Source organism: Ictidomys tridecemlineatus, chromosome 5 (genome assembly GCF_052094955.1).
Source record: "Ictidomys tridecemlineatus isolate mIctTri1 chromosome 5, mIctTri1.hap1, whole genome shotgun sequence".
Lineage (NCBI taxonomy): Eukaryota > Metazoa > Chordata > Mammalia > Rodentia > Sciuridae > Ictidomys > Ictidomys tridecemlineatus.
The window spans coordinates 51,365,735-51,385,797 of NC_135481.1; positions in this window are offsets into that span (position 1 = coordinate 51,365,735).

Sequence of the window (20,063 nt, forward strand, 5' to 3'; positions counted from 1 at the left end):
GGTTATACAGCCACATATATACATACAGCAATACTAGTGTCTGTTGTATTCTGCTGCCCTTCCTATCCCCCCTCCCCTCCCCTCCCCTTCCATCACCTCTCTCTATCCCATCTACTGTAACACATTTTTCTCTCTCTTTTTTTTCTTCCCCCTCACACCATCTTATATGTAATTTTGTATAACAATGAGGGTCTCCTTCCATCTTCCGTACAATTCCCCTTCTCTCTCCTCTTCCCTCCCACCTTTTGTCCCTGTTTAATGGTAATCTTCTTCTCATGCTCTTCCTCCCTGCTCTGTTTATAAGGCCCCTTATATCAAAGAAGACATTCAGCATTTGTTTTTTAGGGATTGGCTAACTTCACTTAGCATAATCTGCTCTAATGCCATCCATTTCCCTGCAAATGCCATGATTTTGTTATTTTTTAGTGCTGAGTAATATTCTTTTATTTTTTAATCCATTCATCTATTGAAGGGCATCTAGGTTGGTTCCACAGTCTAGCTCTTGTGAATTGTGTTGCTATGAACATTGATGCAGCTGTATCCCTGTAGTATGCTCTTTTTAGGTCTTTTGGGTATAGTCTGAGAAGGGGAATAGCTGGGTCAAATGGTGGTTCCATTCCCAGCTTTCCAAGGAATCTCCATACTGCTTTCCAAATTGGCTGCACCAATTTGCAGTCCCACCAGCAATGTACAAGTGTATCCTTTTCCTCAACAGCACTTGTTATTGTTTGACTTCCTAATGGCTGCCATTCTTACTGGAGTGAGATGGTATCTTAGAGTGGTTTTAATTTGCATTTCTCTGATTGCTAGAGATGGTGAGCATTTTTTTGTGTATTTGTTAATTGGTTGTATATCCTCCTGTGAGAAGTGTCTGTTCAGATCCTTGGCCCATTTGTTGATTGGGTTATTTGTTTTCTTGTTGTTTAATTTTTTGAGTTCTTTGTATACTCTGGAGATTAGGGCTCTATCTGAAGTGTGAGGGGTAAAAATTTGTTCCCAGGATGTAGGCTTCCTATTTACCTCTCTTATTGTTTCACTTGCTGAGAAAAAAGAAAAACTTTTTAGTTTGAATACGTCCCATTTGTTGATTCCACAAGACACTAATTTTCAAAAATGTAAATAAGTAGAAAGATCAGTAGAGTAAGATGAAGGGGAACAGGGGGAATGGGGGGGAAGGTAAGAGTGGGTGAAACCACCACCCAGATCAAGATACAGATCATTTCTGGCATCCTTTATTTTTCAAACATTTATTTATTTTTTTAGTTGTACACAATACCTTTGTTTTTATTTATTTATTTTTACGTGGTTCTGAGGATCAAACCAGGGTCTTGCACACACTAGGCGAGCACTCTATGAAGGAGCCACAACCCCAGCCCTCTAGCATCCTTTTATTACAGTTTACAACTCTGTATATTTCCTGTTGCAACCAACAAGATAGCTGTCTGCTTAATTTTTTTTAAAGAGAGAGAGAATTTTTTAATATTTATTTTTTAGTTTTTAGTGGACACAGCATCTTTATTTTATTTTTATGTGGTGCCGAGGATCCAACCCAGCGCCCCATGCATGCCAGGCGAGTGTGCTACCACTTGAGCCACATCTCCAGCCCTAAATTTTTTTTAAAATTTTTTAGTTGTAGATGGACACAATATCTTTATTTATTTATTTAAATGTCGTGCTGAGGATCGAACCCAGTGGCTCACACATGAAGGCAGGTGCTATACCACTGAGCTCCAGCTCCAGCCCTGTATGCTTAATTTTATGTGTGGGTTTTTCATTCTTTTGATTGGTTCATAATAGTTACACATATCATTAGGATTCATTTTGACATGATTATAAATGTATGGAATATAATTTCTCCAAATCAGTCTCCAGTACTTGACAACTAAAAAAAAATTAAAAAAATTAAACTGACTATAAATGAGAACCACTTCATATGAGTCCATTTAATTTTTGCCCTATTATTGAACACAATAATGAAAAATTACAAGGAAGTTCTAAGTATTAGCAATTTTAGCGAACACTATGAAACTATTTTAATGATAGTTATTTTAGCTTAATGTAATATGTTTAAAACATATGACTGAATAAACCAGGTACAAAATCACATACTAGAACATTATACCAAGTGAAAATTAAGGAATCAAAGTTGCACATGTTAAAATGGATAGAATTTATGAACATAATATTGAATGGACAACCAATCACAAAAATCACTTATATATAAACTCTTACATGAAGTTCAAAAATAGCAAAAAAATGAGCTGGGGATGTAAGTCAGTGGTAGGGTACTTGCATAGAATGCATGAGGCCCTGGGTTTGATCCCCCGTACTGGAAAAAAAAAGAAGTCAAACTATATCACTTATGGACACATATAGAGATAGCAAACCTAAAGAAATGCCAGTGAATACTTATCATATAAGTCAGGAAGGTGGTTGCTCCTTGAGGGAAACGAGGATGTCACGTAAGGTGAACTTGGAGGGCTTCTAAGGCATGGGTATTGTTCACATCTCTCACTCTCTTCTTTGTTTTTTGTGGTACTGGAGATTGAACCCAGGGCCTTGTGCATGCTAGGCAAGTGCTCTATCATTGAGCCACATTCCCAGCCCTCATCTGTATTTCTTAACTTGGTGTTTATGCAGAGGTTACTTTATATATACTCCTTAAGTATAAAGGAGGAAGATTAAAATTTAGGATCCAATAATCGGGTATTTTATATTCCAAAAAGTCCAGATTTTTACCCTGTAGCAAACTAAAAATAGTCACAGACACCTGAAATTACATGTAGTATTGTCATATTTAGCAAATACAAATACAGAGCTATAGCAAATAAAAATACAGGATGCCCAGTTAAGTGTGAATTTCAGATGCACAACAAATAACTTTTTAGCATATGTCCACAGTGCATGTCTGTAATTCCTGCTACACTGGAGGCCGAGACAGGAGTATTGCAAGCTCAAGACCAGCCCTGGAAATTTAGAGAGACTTTGTCTTGAAATATAAAATTAAAAAGTGTGTGTTGGGGGGTGCCCTGAGGATGTACCTTCATGGTAGAGTTTTTGCCTGGTATACAGGAGGATCTGGATTCAGTTCCCATATCACATACAAAAACTATATCTATCTGTGTACCTACCTATCTCCACAGAATATCCTATACCATATATCTATAACATATTTACAATAATAAAAATAATTTGTTTATGTAAATTCACATATAATTGGGTTTTGTGTATTTTGTCTGGTAACCCTCATTATGTGGCAAGTTTCAAGGAGGTACCTTGCAGTGGCCCAGGGAGTAGAGTACCCAGAGAAAGCTCAAGAAAAGGAATGAAGAAGGTAAAAGCTTAAAAACTATATTAGCCTAACCCTATTCTCTTTGAATAACACATAAATTAATTTTCTGAGCTTTACCATTATTGCAACAACTCAAAGTGAAATTGCTTGTTTGTAAGACATGCACATTTTTTTTTTTTTTGGTGGTGCTGGGGATTGAACCCACAGCTTTGTGCATGTGGACAAGCACTCTACCAACTGAACTATATCCCCAGCCCATGCACACTTCTTTATTTTAATAAATTGCTAAATGACTCTTCAAAATAATTGTATCATACGATTTCTACTTAGCCAAGTGCAGAGATACACAACTGTAATTCCAGCAATTCAGGAGGCTGAGGTAGGAGGATCAAAACTTCAAAGCCAGCCTCAGCAACTTAGTGAGGCCATAAACAATTTAGTGAGACCCTGTCTCACAGTAAAAGATAAAAGGGCTGAGGATATGACTCAGTGGTTAAACTCCCTTAGGTTCAATCTCCAGTGCCAAAACCAAACAAAAACAATTTCTACTCAGTCATCAGTGAACAAGCGGTCTTATTTACTTTGCTTTCTGTCTGGTGTTTCTCTTCTGGGACCCTGTGATTTTGGTAGTTGCATAATTTATCATAATAGTGCTTTATAGTACCTGACCTGTGAAGGGGTATGTGTGTGTGTGTGTGTGTGTGTGTGTGTGTGTGTGTGTGTGTATGTGTGTGTATTGTCATGCTTCAAGGTTTTTGTAGTTATATTCACTTTTTTGGGGGAGGAGGAGGGTTTCGGGGATTGAACTCAGGGTCACTCAACCACTAAGCCACATCCCCAGCCCTATTTTGTATTTTTTTTAAATTTAGAGACAGGGTCTCACTGAGTTGCTTAGCCCCTCACTTTTGCTGAGGCTGGCTTTGAACTCGCTGTCCTCCTGCCTCAGTCTCTTGAGCTGCTGGGATTGCAGGCATGCATCACCATGCCCAACTATATACACTTTTGGTAGTATGTGATTATTCCACTTTAAGTCACAAACATAGTTTGTTTTGTTTTATAATAATGAAATTAAAAGAGAATAGTGCTAATGGTCCAGAAATCTAGTAATCCTGCAGCATAATTCTATTCTATTTTATAGTACAACACTTTGCCTGCCAAGTATTAAGAGGGCCCAAAGTAAAGTCAAATTAAATTCAGAAAACATGTTTGGAAACCTATGTAATAGTCATACATTTTTCCTTGAAATTTTTTTGCTCATTGCACAAAACTGAGTTATCTATCACAACATTAATAACTATCAGGTCCAGGGTACACATTTAATTGGGTGAGTCCCAGTACTGATGTTTCTTTCCTTCTATCTTCCTTCTCCTCCCTCTAAAATAGTGTTGACTTTCTCTTCCTCATTGGGTCAGTCTTAAAGTTTCAGGAAAATCCTAGCTGTAACATAGTTAATTTTTTTTTTTTTTTGCAATATAAGCTTACCCAAGGCATCTAGCTCTGTCATGTCATCCCAGCTAAAAATAAACTAAAATTCCAAACTTGCAGGATAACCAGATGTGACATCTGCAGAGTTATCCTGTATAAATAAGCAATAAATTACAGAGGGAGCAAGGAATGTCACAGGTGTGGTAAATCAGGAATTGTTTCTTGACCTAAGCTGATGCTGTGTTTACTTCTTCTAAAATAATACAGAGTGTTTTCTTATTTCACAAATTCACTCTTTTTGTGAAACTTATAACAGTATAAGGTCTACTGATAATTTATTTTACTATCCCTGGGTGTGAGTGTAGGATTACCTTCTTTTACCATCTATATACAAAATGAAGTATTTCTGCCTTGAGATGAGTATTCCTCCAATTTTTATGTGAGATTTCCTTTGAAAAGAACTCTTCACATTAGAAAAATTTAAATCCTGCAGAATGTAGTCATTTTGTTTTTCAATAGTTCACAATTTTTAGAAGGTGGCCAAGTTTTAAAACTCCTTTGGTCATACCTGAGTTTTTTAAATAAAAGGAATGTATAGAAAGCAAATGAGTCTTCACTCCAGGCATGTGGAAAGACATCCTTAGTTTACAGTTTCCTCACACTCTTTTTTTTAGTGGGGGGTTTACCAGGGATTGAATTTAGGGGCACTTGGTCACTGAGCCACATCCCCAAGCCAATTTTGTATTTTATTTAGAGACAGGGTCTCACTGGGTTGCTTAGCACCTCACCATTGCTGAGACTGGCTGTGAACTCACGATCCTCCTGTCTCAGTCTCCCAAGCCACTGGGATTACCGGTGTGCACCACCATGTCTGGCTCCTGAGAGAATAGTATTCATAATACTGTTCTCTAAGCAAACTCCAAGGCACTCTTGGCTACAATTTGTGTTGCAACCTCTCTCATTTATATATATCTTATATATTACCTTTAAGGTATTTAATTAATGGAAGTTGACATTCCCTAAATCTGTGCCTGCCATTCACCATCTACCTGACTCTCTTTCCCTGATGCCTATCTTCCTTTGACTTCAGCTTTAAGGTGAAGCAGGTGAACTCAGACCTGAAATGGGAAAAGACAGCTGCTTTTGATGATGGACATGTTGTACTTAGGGCAGTTGCTTGGGAAGCAGGCATTTGTTCTGGGAGGGAAGGTTGTTTCTTCAACGTCATTACATCTCAGCCTAGAAACAAAATTTTACAGGCAGTATTTCAAGATGAACTTCATGACTCTTTTTTCTTACTGCTGAAATCTCATCAATATTAGCCTGTTGGTTTTTATATGTTTGTTTGCTTTGTCCTTCTCCTCATGTTTTGTTTGATTTATGGTGCTGGGGGGTCAAATCTAGGCCCTTATGCATGCTGGTCATACACTCAACCACTAAGCTATAACTCTAGCCTCTTTTATTATATTCTGATGTGGTGCTACTCAAATCTTTTTATAGGACATGAAACCACATGTAATTATTCATTCAATTGCTGAACTTGACTAATTTCATAGGATACTGTTTTAAATAGGGAGGTCTAAAATTAACAATCTAGATGAGTAATAATTGGTATATCAATTATTTTATATTTAAACATTTAAATATCAAATATTTCTTTTTTGTATTTCCTACTAGATATTAACTGGTTAATTTATTAGCCTATGAAAGATACTTCACTGTATTATAATTGCCAATGAAAATATGAAAATATTTGCTAAAAGCATTGACTGAGCTTTGCCCTTGCTGTGAAATCTTTTGTGCATGGAATGTAAATGCCAGTAGGAAATCATGCCAATCCTTTTTAGGAATTCATAAGCAATCAAAGACAAAAATAACTTAATTCAACAACAGATCTATTAGTGAGATGCAAGTAAGAATGAATTATTCATCCTTGTTTCAGATATCATCCTGATTTTTTTTCTCTTGGCACATATTGACTATATTTTGAAGGAAAAGGAACATAATATAACCTGTAAATCCTGAGGAGAACAATTTCAGTAAATGAATTTAATGCTTAAATTGTTTTTATTATAATCTTTGACAGTGTATAGAAAAAAGCTAATGGATCCTCTTTCACATCTGGAACTTGTAAATCAATCCTGGTAGTAAGATGTTCTCCATGCTCACTATTAAACTTATAGCAGCTGGTGATTGCTATTAATCACTTTCTAATTTAAGAAGCGCATGCTACAAATTCATCATTATGAATAAGAGCAATGGTACTTAATTCATTTCCCTGAATCTTCTTGCCTTATTCTCCATGAAGCAACTGGTGCTGATTTTATAGATTGTCATATATAGGGAATAGAAGAACACAGGATTTGGAGATTGAGTACCTGGATTTGAGTACAACCTCTAACTAGCTGTGTGAGCTAGATGTGTTATTTTCTCTCTCTCAGCCTCCAATCTTCAGCCTTAAACAGTCATTCTAGTTAGTTACCTCACAAGAAGTTATGATGTTTTAATAAGTATATGGGAAGACATGAGAAAAGCACTACACAAATACCTTTTATAAAACTTTCAATTATTGAAAACTTCAAACATGTTCTTCAGTGGAAAGAAAAGCATATTGTACCCCACTAAATCCTTCATCCAGCCTCAACAATCGTCCACTCATGGCCAATGATGTTACATTTATATTTCTCCCAATTTTCCCTAGTTCCCTCAAAAGGAATATTATCAACCAAAATTTTCAGATATCATATCTATTATGGTTTTAAAATGTTACCAAAGGCCCATAATAAAAGGCTGTGTTCCCAGTCCATGGGGTTATAGGGAAGGGGTGGAATATTTAAGAGGTGGGGGAGAGGGGCTGGGGTTGTGGCTCAGTGGTAGAGCACTTGCCTAGCAGGTGTGAGGCACTGGGTTTGATTCTCATCACCACATATAGATAAATAAATAAAGATCCATTGACAACTAAAGTATATTAAGAAAAAATAAAAAAGGGGCTGGATTGTGGCTCAGCAGCAGAGCGCTCGCCTAGCACAGGCGGGACCCAGTTCGATCCTCAGCACCACATAAAAAATAAAGGCATTGTGTTGTGTCCATCTACACCTAAAAAATAAATAAATATTAAAAACAAAAGAGGTGGGGAAGAATAGAAGAAAAGAAAGATCCCACGATCTCACAGAAGGCATGCTCTTGAAGGGGATATGGGGACCTGACACTTCCTTTTTCTCTTTTTACTTCCCTGGCTGTCATGAGGTGAGCAGCTTTGCTTCACCCTGCACTCCCCACCATGATTTTCTGCCACAGATCCCAAAACAATGGAACCAACCAACCATGGGCTGAAACCTCTTAAATTCAAGCATACATACATCTTTTCTCCTTTTAAGTTGTTTATCTCAGTGATTTTGTCACAGAGATTGAAAGCTGACTAACACAATATCATTTCACCCTTGCGAATTTTAATATATACTTCTAAAAGCCTCTTTTTTAAAAGCATACTATAAAACCATTACTATACATTAAAAATTTAACAAATATCACCTCGATGTTCATTTTCCCAATTGTTTTATAAAATCTCCTTTTTAAAATTATTTTGTTTGGGGCTTGGGTTGTAGTTCAGTGGGAGAGCACTTGCCTAAAATATGTAAGGCACTGGGTTCCATCCTCAATACAACAACAACAACAACAACAACAACAACATAATAATAATAATAATAAAAGTATTGTGTCCATCTACAACTAAAAAATATTTTTAAAATATTATTTTGGGCTGGGGATGTGGCTCAAGTGGTAGCGTACTTGCCTGGCATGCAAGGCGCTGGGTTCAATCCTCAGCACCACATAAAAATAAAATAAAGATGTTGTGTCCACCAAAAACTAAAAAATAAATATTAAAAAAATAATAAAATATTATTTTGTTTGGGGGGCTTGGGCTGTGGCTCAGTGGAAGCGCACCTGGCATATGTAAGGCACTGGGTTGGATCCTCAGCACCACATAAAAATAAACAAATAAAATAAAGGCATTCTGTCCATCTACAACTACAAAAAAATTAAAAAATAAATAAAATAAGGGTCTGTCAACAACCAAAAAAATTTTTTTTAAAAATTATTTTGTTTGACTCAGGATTTAAATAAGTTGTGCACATAGTATTTGATCTGTCTTTTAGTCCAACATTGTACCCATTGGATGCATGTGATAACATTCAAACATAAATTAATGAAAATTTAATTTAAGTTTGGTTCCTCAGTTGCCACATCTTTAGTGCTAAATATCCAAATCAATAGGGTAGATACAGAATATTCCTATTATTGCAGAAAGTGGTGGGGGACAGTGCTAACCTACAAGTCTCTCTTCCCTCTCTATCTTATTCCATTCTAATTTGTTGTTGAAAAAAACCCTACATATAGAATTTACTGATATAATTCCCATGGTGTTATTAAACTTGTCCTCCTGTTCCATGCTTTATTTACAAACTGGTGGCTAGAACAACAGTCTAAAAAATTTCACCTTTTTTGTGAGCTCAAGTTCCACCATGTGATTTGAGCACATGTCTTGGTCTATTGAAACATCATTTCTCTCAGCTGTAAAATGGACATAATAATAGTACATATACCATATGCTTAATGTGAAAATTAAATGATATAATTGATATAAAGTATTTAACTTGGCACTTGGCATATAATGTGGATTCAGTACATATTAGCTATTATTTGAATTACTAAATTTTTATGTATTTTTCAAAATGTATTTGATTTGATTTGATTTTTTTTTTTTGGTCCTGGGGATTTAACTCAGGACACTTGACAATGGAGCCACATCCCTGGCCCTATGTTATATTTTATTTAGAAACATGGTCTCACTGAGTTGCTTAGTGCATCATGGTTGATGCTTTGAACTTATAATCCTCTTGTCTCAGTGTCTCAAGCCTTTGGGGCTGTGGCACACCCTTGGCCAAAATATATTTTATTTTAAAATGACACAGTTATTGAACATATATAAGGGATACAGTGCCACATTTTGATACATGTATACAATGTATAATGATCAGATCAGGGTAATTAGTAAATATATCACCTCAGACATCTTTTCTTGGTGTTTGGAAAATTCAAAAGCCTCTCTACTAGTTGTGTGGTGTGTGTGTGTGTACGTGCATGTGATGCTGGAGATCAAACCCAGTGCCTCACACATGATAAGTGGGTGCTCTATTGCTAAGCTACATCTCCAGCCCCTCTACTGATTACCTTGGAATATTTGATTAATTGCTATCAACCACAGTTGATCAACCATAGTTGTGCATTTGTGACATAGAACATTAGCAGTTATTCCTCCTATCTAACTATACCATTATACCTTTTAACCATCCTCTCGTCCCCTACATTTTTCCCAGGTTCTGGGAAACACTATTTTATTCTAGTTCCATTCATGTTGCTATATATGACAAAATTTCATTCTTTTTTTGGCTAAATGATATCTCATTGTATATATGTACCACATTTATTTTATTTGTTCTTCCATAGATCGACACCTAGATTGATTCCATATCTTTAAATAGCCTGCAATAAAAGTACAAGTGCAGATGTGTCTTTGACATACTGATTTCAATTCCTTTTGGATCTACACTCAGTAATGGGATTGCTGGATCATATGATAGTTTTATTTCTAGCTTTTTGAGGACCCTTCACACTGTTTTCCATTTTGGCTGTACTAATTTACATTCCCACCAACAGTGTATGAGAGTTTCCCTTCCTCTGCATCCGTGTCAGCATTTGTTATTTTTTGTCTTTTTGATAATACCCATACCAGCTGGGGTGAGAAGACATTTCCTTGTGGCTTTGATTTGCATTTCTTTGATGATTAATGATGTTGAACATACTTGTTGGTAATTTGCATATCCTCCTTTATGTCTGTTCAGGTCATTGAGACATTTTAAAATAGGATTTTTTTTACACTATTGAGCTGTCTGAGTTCCTTGTATACTCTGGATATTAATCTTTTTTCAAATGTTTTATTTGCCTTATTATAATTTTAAGCAGTGATTCTCAAATTTCAGTCTACCAGTAATTTTCTGGGTCCATAAAATATAAAGTTTTCTGTAGATTTTAACTTAGTATGTTTGTGGGTCCCCCAAATCTGATTTGTAATAAATTTTTAGATGATTCTGATGCATTCATGGGTTTGGAAACTGATGGTCTTGGAATGTGTCTAATTGGCTAGACTGAATTACAGTCTTCAGAATTTCCTTTCTGTATATTTCCTGTGGGGATGAATGACAATGGATTTCTTCTAAGAACTGAAAGGTGAAAGAGATGCAGCAGCAATTTTGTAGCATATACATACTTCCTACTTCCTCCCAAGTTATTCAATGAAATATAATGTAGGTGCTATGGTGAAAGGATTTTGCAGTTTTAGTAAAAGTCACCAGTTAAAGTTAATCAAAAGGGAGATTATCCTGGATAGACCTGACTTAATCAATTAGAAGACATTTTTAAAAAGGATAAGCCCAAGTTTAGCTGGCTTCATTTGAAAATTCCACTAAACATTTATTGAATTAATACAATATAAAGAAGAGGAGGGACACTTTCCAAATCACTCTGTGAGGCCTGATACCAAAACCAAAGATATCACAGTGAAAGAAATTAAAGACCAGTTATCTCTTTTGAATATAGAAGCAAAAATTCTCAATAAAATAGATTTATCCAGTTTGCTAGCAATATATAAAAAGAATTATACATGATGACCAAGTAGGATTTATTCCATAAATACAAAGTTGGTTTAAGGTCTGAAATTAATATAATAAATTATATCACCAGGATAAGAGACAAAAACTACATGAGGCTGGTTGTGGTGACTCACACCTGAAATCCCAGAGGCTCAGGAGGCTGAGGCAGGAGGATCATGAGTTCAAAGCCAGCCTCAACAACTTAGCAAGGACCTAAGCAATTTAGTGAGTTTCTATCTATAAATAAAATACAAGAAGGCCTGGGGAATGTGGTTCAGTGCTTAAATGTCCCTGGGTTCAAACCTGATACCCAAAACTACATGACTATTTCAACAGATGTATTTGACAAAATTCAACACCCCTTCATGATAAGAACAGTCAATAAACCAGGAACAGAGAGGAACTTCCTCAACTTAAAAATGGCACCTATAATAAAACAACAGCAAACATCATACTTAAGGTAAAAGACTGAATGCTTTCCTCCTATGATCAGGAATATGACAAGATGTCCACTCTCTTTACTTCTTTTTTTTTCATTTTTCCATAGCTTTATTGAGTACAATAAGATTAATTATTAATATGTTAATCTTATTGTACTTAATTGAAGTACAATAAGATTAACATATTTGAAGTATGCAATTTGATCAGTTTTTTCCATATTTTTTATTTGTTCTAATTAGTTACACATGACAGTAGAATGCATTGACATATCATACATAAATGTAGTATAACTTCTCATTCATCTAGTTGTACATGATGTAGAGTTACACAGGTCACCTAATCATATATGCACCTAGGGTAATAAAGTTCAATTCATTCTAGTGTCATTTTTACCCCCATGCCCTGTCACCAGTTTGATCAGTAACCAATACAATCATATAAAAAGCATTTTCATTATTTTTTTTAAATTTGAAGTCATGCAGACTGTTTCTGCATGATTTATTATGTTAGAAATCAATCACCTTAAGATATGTAGAACCCCACCCTCACATGTCAGCTATTTCAAAATTAGATGGTGCACTTCTAAACATCTCAGAAGTCAAGGAAGAAAGCACAAGAAAAGTAAATAAAAAGTGCTTTGAATTAAGTGATAATAAATATCAGGATCTCTGGGATGAAACAGTACCCAGATGAACATTTATAACTTAAAGTACTTGTATCAAAAACTAGAAAGCAATTAAATTATTTTCAAATTATGTAATAGGAAGGAAAAAATAAGAGTAGCAGCAGGAATATATGAAATAGAGAAGAAATAATACAGCTATAATTTGATAAAAATCAAACAAGTCTAATCAAGAAAAAAAGCAAGAACACAAAGATTAACATCAATGGAAAGGGAGCTATCAAAATAACCTTACAGATGCTAAAAATATATATATAGGTAATATTACAATTGTATGCCAACATATGTAATAGCTTACATAACATGGTCTATATTAGAGAAGGATCCATGTGCTGCTGAGAAGAAAGTGTATTCAGTCATTGATCGATGAAATATTCTATATATGTCTGTTAAATAAGTCTAAATTATCAATTGTACTTTTTATAATTTATATAGCTTCTTTATTTAGTTTTTGTTTAAAGGATCTATCCAGTGGAGACAGAGGCATGTTTAAGTTACCCAGTATTGTTGTTTTATGGCCTATTTAATTCTTGAGATTGAGAAGGGTGTGTTTGATGTTCAGGGATGCTCCATTGTTTGGGGCAAAAATATTTATGATTGTTTGCTGTGACATGTGACTAAGTCATTCAAGGTGACTTCAGGTGAATTTGAGTTGGCATGAAGTAACCACACTGAGACAGAGAAAATACCTTTTTCTTGAGAGTCTTCAGCAAAGGCTCCTTTGCTTCAGCTCCCACAAAGAAGGTAGAAAAAAAAAGGCAGAAGGAGCATGTTCTGAAGCCCCTTTTTATTGAGGGGAAGACACTTGAGAAAGTTCCACCCCAATGGGGGAGGGTCAGGTTTCCGGGGGTGAGTCTAGCTCCCTGATGTCTTGTGGTCAGCAGATTGATTTACATCTTGGCAAGTCACACACATCTCAAGTGCTATGTAGGATCAAAAGGCAGAGCGAATGAAAAGGACACATACATGCACAGCCCAAACAGAGCAGCAATGTCAGTACAGTCTGCTTGTGCTCTCAAAATGCTCACAGCTCACACACATAGCCCATAGCTGGCCTGCAACAATTGTTATGTCTAGTTGATGTATAATGCCTTTAAGCAGTGTGAAATGGCCTTCTTTAGCCCTTATGATTAACTTTGGCTTAAAGTCCACTTTATTTGATATGAAGATAGAAATCACTCCTTGTTTACACAATCCATGTGAGAGGTTTTTCCCATTCTTTCACCTTCAGTCTATGGATGTCTTTGTCTATGGTGTGAGTTTATTGGAGATAGCATATTGTTAGATCTTGTTTTTTAATCCGATCTGCAAGTCTCTGTCTTTTGATTAATGAGTTTAGGCCATTAATGTTTAAGGTTATTATTGAGATATGATTTGTGTTCTCAGTCATTTGGGTTTATTTCTAGTTTTAATTTGTATTAGTTTCTCTTTTGATTGACTGTTCCTTTAGTGTAGTTCCTCCTTTTTCTGGTTTGCACCTTTTTGTTTTTTTCATTTCCTCTTTCATTTGCTGAGAATATTCTATAGTGCAGGCTTTCTAGTTGTAAATTCTTTTTACATTTGTTTATCATGGAAGGGTTTTATTTCACCTTCAAATCTGAAGCTTGGGGCTGGGGATATAGCTCAGTTGGTTGAGTGTTTGCCTCACATGCTGAGTTCAATCCCCAGTACACACACACACAAAACAAAAACAAAAACAAAAAAAACCCTGAAGCTTAATTTTGTTGGATATAGGATTCTTGATTGCCATTCATTTTCTTTCAGAGTTTGGTATATGTTATTCCAGGACCTCCTAGCTTTGTGGGGTCTGGGTTGAGAAATCAGCTGAGATCTGTATTGGTTTCCTTCTATATGTAATCTGATATTTTTCTCTTGCAGTCTTTAAAATTCTTATTCTGTATGCTAGACATTTTCATTATAATGTGTCTTGATGTGGGTCTGTTGTAATTTTGCACATTTGGGATCCTGTAAACCTCTGGTATTTGATTTTCCATTTCATTCTTTTGGTTTGGGAAACCTTCTGGTATTTTTTCATTGAAAATATTGTGCATTCCTTTGGTTAATAGCTCCTCAACTTCATCTATCCTAATAAATATTAAATTTGGTATTTTCATGTTATTCCATAGTTATTGGAAGTTCTGTTCATGTTTTCTTAACATCTTCTCTCCATGGTCAACTCTATTTCCAAGATTATATATTTTGTTTTCATTAACTGAAGTTCTCTCTTCCAAGTGATCTAGTCTGTTGGTGATGCTTTCTATTGAAATTTTAATTTGGTTTATTGTTTCCTTCATTCCAAGGATTTCTGATTCCCCACCCCCCAGGATCTCTGCCTCTTTATTGAAATGATCATTCACTTCTTGTGTTTTCTCTCTGATTTTATTTCTTATTTCATCCTTTACTTGGCAGATCAGTTTAACTATGTATATTCAACACTCTGTCTCTGATATTTCTTCCACTGTGGTGTCAATGGATCCTATTATTGAAATGTGTTGGTTTGTTTGGGGCAATTTGTTCCCTTGATTTTTCATGTTGTTTGTGTCTACCCATCTAACAGTACAGATCTGAGGCAATAGTTTCTACCCTGTGGACTTACAGTGTCCCTGAAGTTTTTCAGTACCTCACTCTTTAGGGGGATACAAATAATAACAACAACTAATGCAAACAATATACCAAATAATTAAACCAAATAATTCCTACTATGACATCTACAATGTTAATTATCACAATAAACAGAAATTATATGATCAGTTATTGTCCACAACAAAACAGCAAGTTTACAAAATGGTTCATAATTTTAAATGGTGGACAAGGGGAAAACAGAAGTGATATAGGATGTGAAGATTATGAGGGAGGAGAGAAGAAGAAGTAAAAAAATTAAAGGAAGAGTGAAAGAGAGGATCATTGAGATTGGCTGTTAGCAGAAGAAAAGAGAATCAAAGGAAACAGGAGAAAAAATGCACAAACAAATTAAATAAAAGAATACAAAACTAAAATATACTAATTAAACATCCTAGTTCACACACAAAAAAATGAATCCATGAAAAATAACTGGCTTCAAAAATGCTAAAAATTAGAAGAAAAAAACCAAATACAAGTATGTATAAATGTCCATATACCATTAAGGTCACAATTAAACAGAGAAAAATAATTTTTAAAAAATCTTGAGGAAAAGTTAAAGAATTCTATCCATTGGAGCTCAAAAGATTCTCAGTTTTTCTTCTAATCAGTTTTAGGTTGGGTCGTCTGGAACGTGATACTCCACCCTCCAGATTGCTAGAGTGAGAGAGGTAATCTTGAGAGCATAATTCCTAGAGGCAGAGATTAGGCTTAGATGGGCTCCAGGGTCTTTGCTGAATGCCAGCTGGTCTGGAGATTTTAAATCAGTGCCCATTCAGCGCCAAGTACTTGCTGGTCAACACTGGAAGACTGTACCCCAGGGATCCCCTGGGTTCCAATTGTGTGATGGGGGATAGAATCCTTAGTCCCTTACATCACCTTCAGCCTACATTTCCTGGTTTTGGATTCAGTCTTCAAACAATCTCCCTCACCCCTTCCCTTCCAAGTTCCAGGTCAGAAGCATCTCTACCAGCCAGTTCTGCAAGCAGTCAGATTGAAAGTGTAGGGTTAAAGCCAGGTGGATTGCTGCAACCAGTTGTCCCCTGTGTAAATCTCCATGTTTGATTGTCTCCTGGTCATGTAAGCACACTCTATGTCATGCAGTGTGTGTTTACTAGGCCTGTATTTTGGGCCAAACTAAGGTTTGCCAGGAATCTGCTCCCTTAGCTGATGACACCTGAACAGTGGCTACAAAATGGTTCCTTCCTTTGTCCTCTGCACACCACCTGGAGAAATGGTGGCTTCTTTCCCTGCACATGGACCTTGTATAGCTCATCTTTCAGGTTTGTCAGATAACATCATTCATCTCTAAACACTCTGTATCCAGATATGCCTTGGGCCTCCCCAAATTGCAGGTTCCTTTAATTCCCTTATCCCTCCACTATATTCACAGAGGGACCACTCTGGCCGGAGTTTCTGGCTTGGCTGTGGCAGAGGCTGTGCCACTGGGTATTTCTTCCTTATTTTATTATATACAACCTCCTGAATCCCTGATTTGCTTTGAATGTTCAGTTTTAAATTCCAGTAAAGTCCTCCTGCTTTTTTCTGTTCACCCACCTTACTGAGAAGCTGCCTGTCTGCTTTCTTGGTTTCACTCCTCAGAGCAGCCAGGAACAAAACCTCCTCTGTTCCTCCATCTTGAAAATCTCCTCATTACTTTTAACAAACAATTTACTGGAGATTTTCCCAAAATTATTGGGCAAGAAGTTCAATGAAACACATCCAGATTGGAAAGAAAAAAGTAAAACTACTTCCATTTGGAGATGACATGATCTTATTTATAGAAAATCCTAAGCCTGGGGACATAGCTCAGGGGTAGTACACTTGCCTTGCATCCTTAAGGAGTCTTTTGAAAATCTATTAGAACAAACAAAGGAGTTCAGCAAGTTTGCAGAATATGAGATCAATATATAAATCAATTATATTTCTATACATTTGCCACAAATTACTTGAAAATGAGATTAAGAACAACCACTGGAATGGGATCAAATTAGAATAAGTTATATTTCATGTATGTATAATATGTAAAAATACATTCTATTGTCACACATATCTAAACAGAACAAATAAAAAATATGAAAAAGCCAAAATAAATGAAATTAAGAAAATAATTTCATCACAGTAGTATTGTGAAGAGCCCTGCCTTACCTGGGATAAGTCTCTGCCTCCCACCTTTAAACACCAACAAAGTGAAAAGAGTAAAACATGCTTAGGGGAAATTTTAATAAAAGAGATATAAAATGTATATTATATAAAACATTGTGGAAAGAAATTTTCAATGACATAAGCAAATGGAAAGATACTTGTGTGCATTTACCAGAAGACTTAATATTATTAATGTAAGACGCTGTACCGCACTATGAATGGGAGACACCACACGACACAAATCACCGGAGAGGTTCCGCTTTATTACAAAAGGCTGTGTGGGTTTATATAGGTCTAAGGAGAGGTAACAGGGCTGTTTATTGGCAAGCTCTTCCATATGTCAGTTCCGGAGCCCAAGAAGTTAATTCTTATTGGGGCTAAGGTTTCTCACCAGAAATTCCTACTCTTGCCACAGATGCAGCCAGTGAGAGACCCACCAGTATTGGAAGGAAAGCAGCCCACTTATTCTGCACTGGGGAAGACAAGAGGGCCTGCACTTCAGCTGGGGTATAGAGAGTCAATTGCGGGACAAGCATCACCAGTGTACATGGGGTAGAGGTGTTGGTGAATAAGATAGTGGTGAGAGAACCATTACATCAAAAGAATGAGCCAGGTGGTGCATAGAGGGTGAAGTTAAAGGTGATGTTAGAGTGGCAAAACTTTGACTGGGAGACACCCAAGCCCAGGAGGCAGCGCTAGGGAATCACAGTATGGTTAGACTCCTCAGGCTCCCATAATGGAGCGACGGGTGAAAGGGTTTGGAGAGAACTGCAGGCAGATGGAGTGGAGAAATTTGAGAGGTCAGAAGCCGAGAAGTTCAAGGGAACTGCTGCAAGCAAGGGTCGAGTCAGAGAGGCACATAAGTAGCAATCAGTTGGTGTGATGGCGGGGAGGGTTAGATTTAAGAAGGTTACAGTTTCAGTAAGTAGTCGTAGCCATGAATACTGTGGTGAACTCCCGACATTAGGCTCACATGGATCCAGTATGGAGTCTAACAACTGCTGTTCGGAATGCTTTATGTCAGTAGAGATTATAGCTACTGAGGGCTGGGAGGGTTGAAGCTCTCCGGAGATGGAGATGGAGCCACAGGGGGTGGGAGAGGATATGTCACAGTAGAAGGAAGCATTTATCCTAGAGGTCCAGCGTGGATGGTTAGGGTCAGTGATAGCCAATTGATAGCCCCCTGAGATCAATCTGAAATTTCCAACGCAGGAATCCCTGATGCATGCACATGGGTTATGAATGTTGCATAACCAGTAGGGGCACCCCTCATAGGTTTTTTGGCCACCATTTGCAGTGATCCTCTGTCTGATCATATAAGAAGCAAAGGTAAGCCTAGCAGCTGTTTTTAAAAGTTCAGAATTCTGGGAGGAGAGGGGAAGGAAGATAGATGCATTACATCCCGTAGGGGCACAATCAACCGAAGAAACTAGGCGAGTGTAATGTGTGCTGCCTTGGACATATGTCTCTCTGACTTTGAATCTCCAAGTATAAGAGGAGGACGATGATGTCCCCGGGAGAAGGGTGATGACTGTGAAAATACCAATTAGAAGAGTGGGAGTCATGGTGGAGTATGGGCGGTTTTGAGAGACAGGCGAAGCTTTAGAGGATAGTTAGGATGTGGAGAGCAGGAGTAAAGGTGAGGTCTAGGAGGTGACTCTTGAGGCTCCTCTGGGGTAGTCTTGTCATCAGCAGATGGGGCCTCCTGGTAATATGGCTTCAACCTAGAAATGTGAATCCAGGGGGTGAGATGGTTGCCTGGTAAGGAAAGTTTGGTGGCAGTGGGGGTACAGAGAATTCCCATTTTGGGGCAAGAGGCCCTTTCTCCTCTGGGGTGTTATAATAGGCTAAACTCCCAGGTGTTAAGGGAGGAGTGTTTGGAGAGGAATCTGGGTCCGGAAGAAGCCAGTCTTGATATTTCCAGAGTTCCTAGCGGAGATGAAACAAGAGAGGTAGAGACAAATTTCGTGTGAGAGGTCCTTGTGAAATGACCAACCCAGGGGGTATAAGAGGTCTTCTATACATTATCTCAAAGGGAGACAGTAAAGATGGTTTCTTAGGGAGAGCTCTGATCCGAAGCAAAGCCAAGGGAAGGAGTTTGACCCAGTCTAAGTTTAATTCTATTGTTAATTTGGTAAGGACTTCCTTCAGAGTCCGATTTACCCTTTCCACTTTCCCTGAAGCCTGGGGGCGATATGGACAGTGGAAATGCCACTTGAAGGAGAGGGCTTGAGAGACCTTTTGTGTGATCCTAGAAATAAACTCAGGGCCATTGTCGAATTGTAGGGAAGTGGGCATACCAAACCTGGGGATGATGTCTGTCAGTAAGATTGAAGCTACAGTAGAAGCCTTTTTATTAGAAGTGGAAAATGCCTCAACCCAACCAGAGAAAGTGTCCACAAAGACAAGGAGGTATTTAGTGCCCCATACTGCAGGCATGTTGGTGAAGTCTACTTGCCAGTCAGCAGCAGGAATATGTCCCCAGGCTTGGTGGGAGGGAAACGGTTTAGGCCTTAAAGGAGTATGAGAGTTGGTCCACTGACAGAGCTGACAATTAGAGGCTATATTCTGTAGCATGGCTTTGTCAGAGGGGATGAGGGAGAAGAAGCTCTGTAAAAAGAGGGTCAAAGACTGAGAATTGGAATGGAATAGAGTATGGAGGAACTCAAAAAGTTCCTTGTTCTTACTGGAAGAAGTAGGGGCTTCAGATGGACAGTCTAAAGCGGCCATTATATGTCCCCCAGGGGGG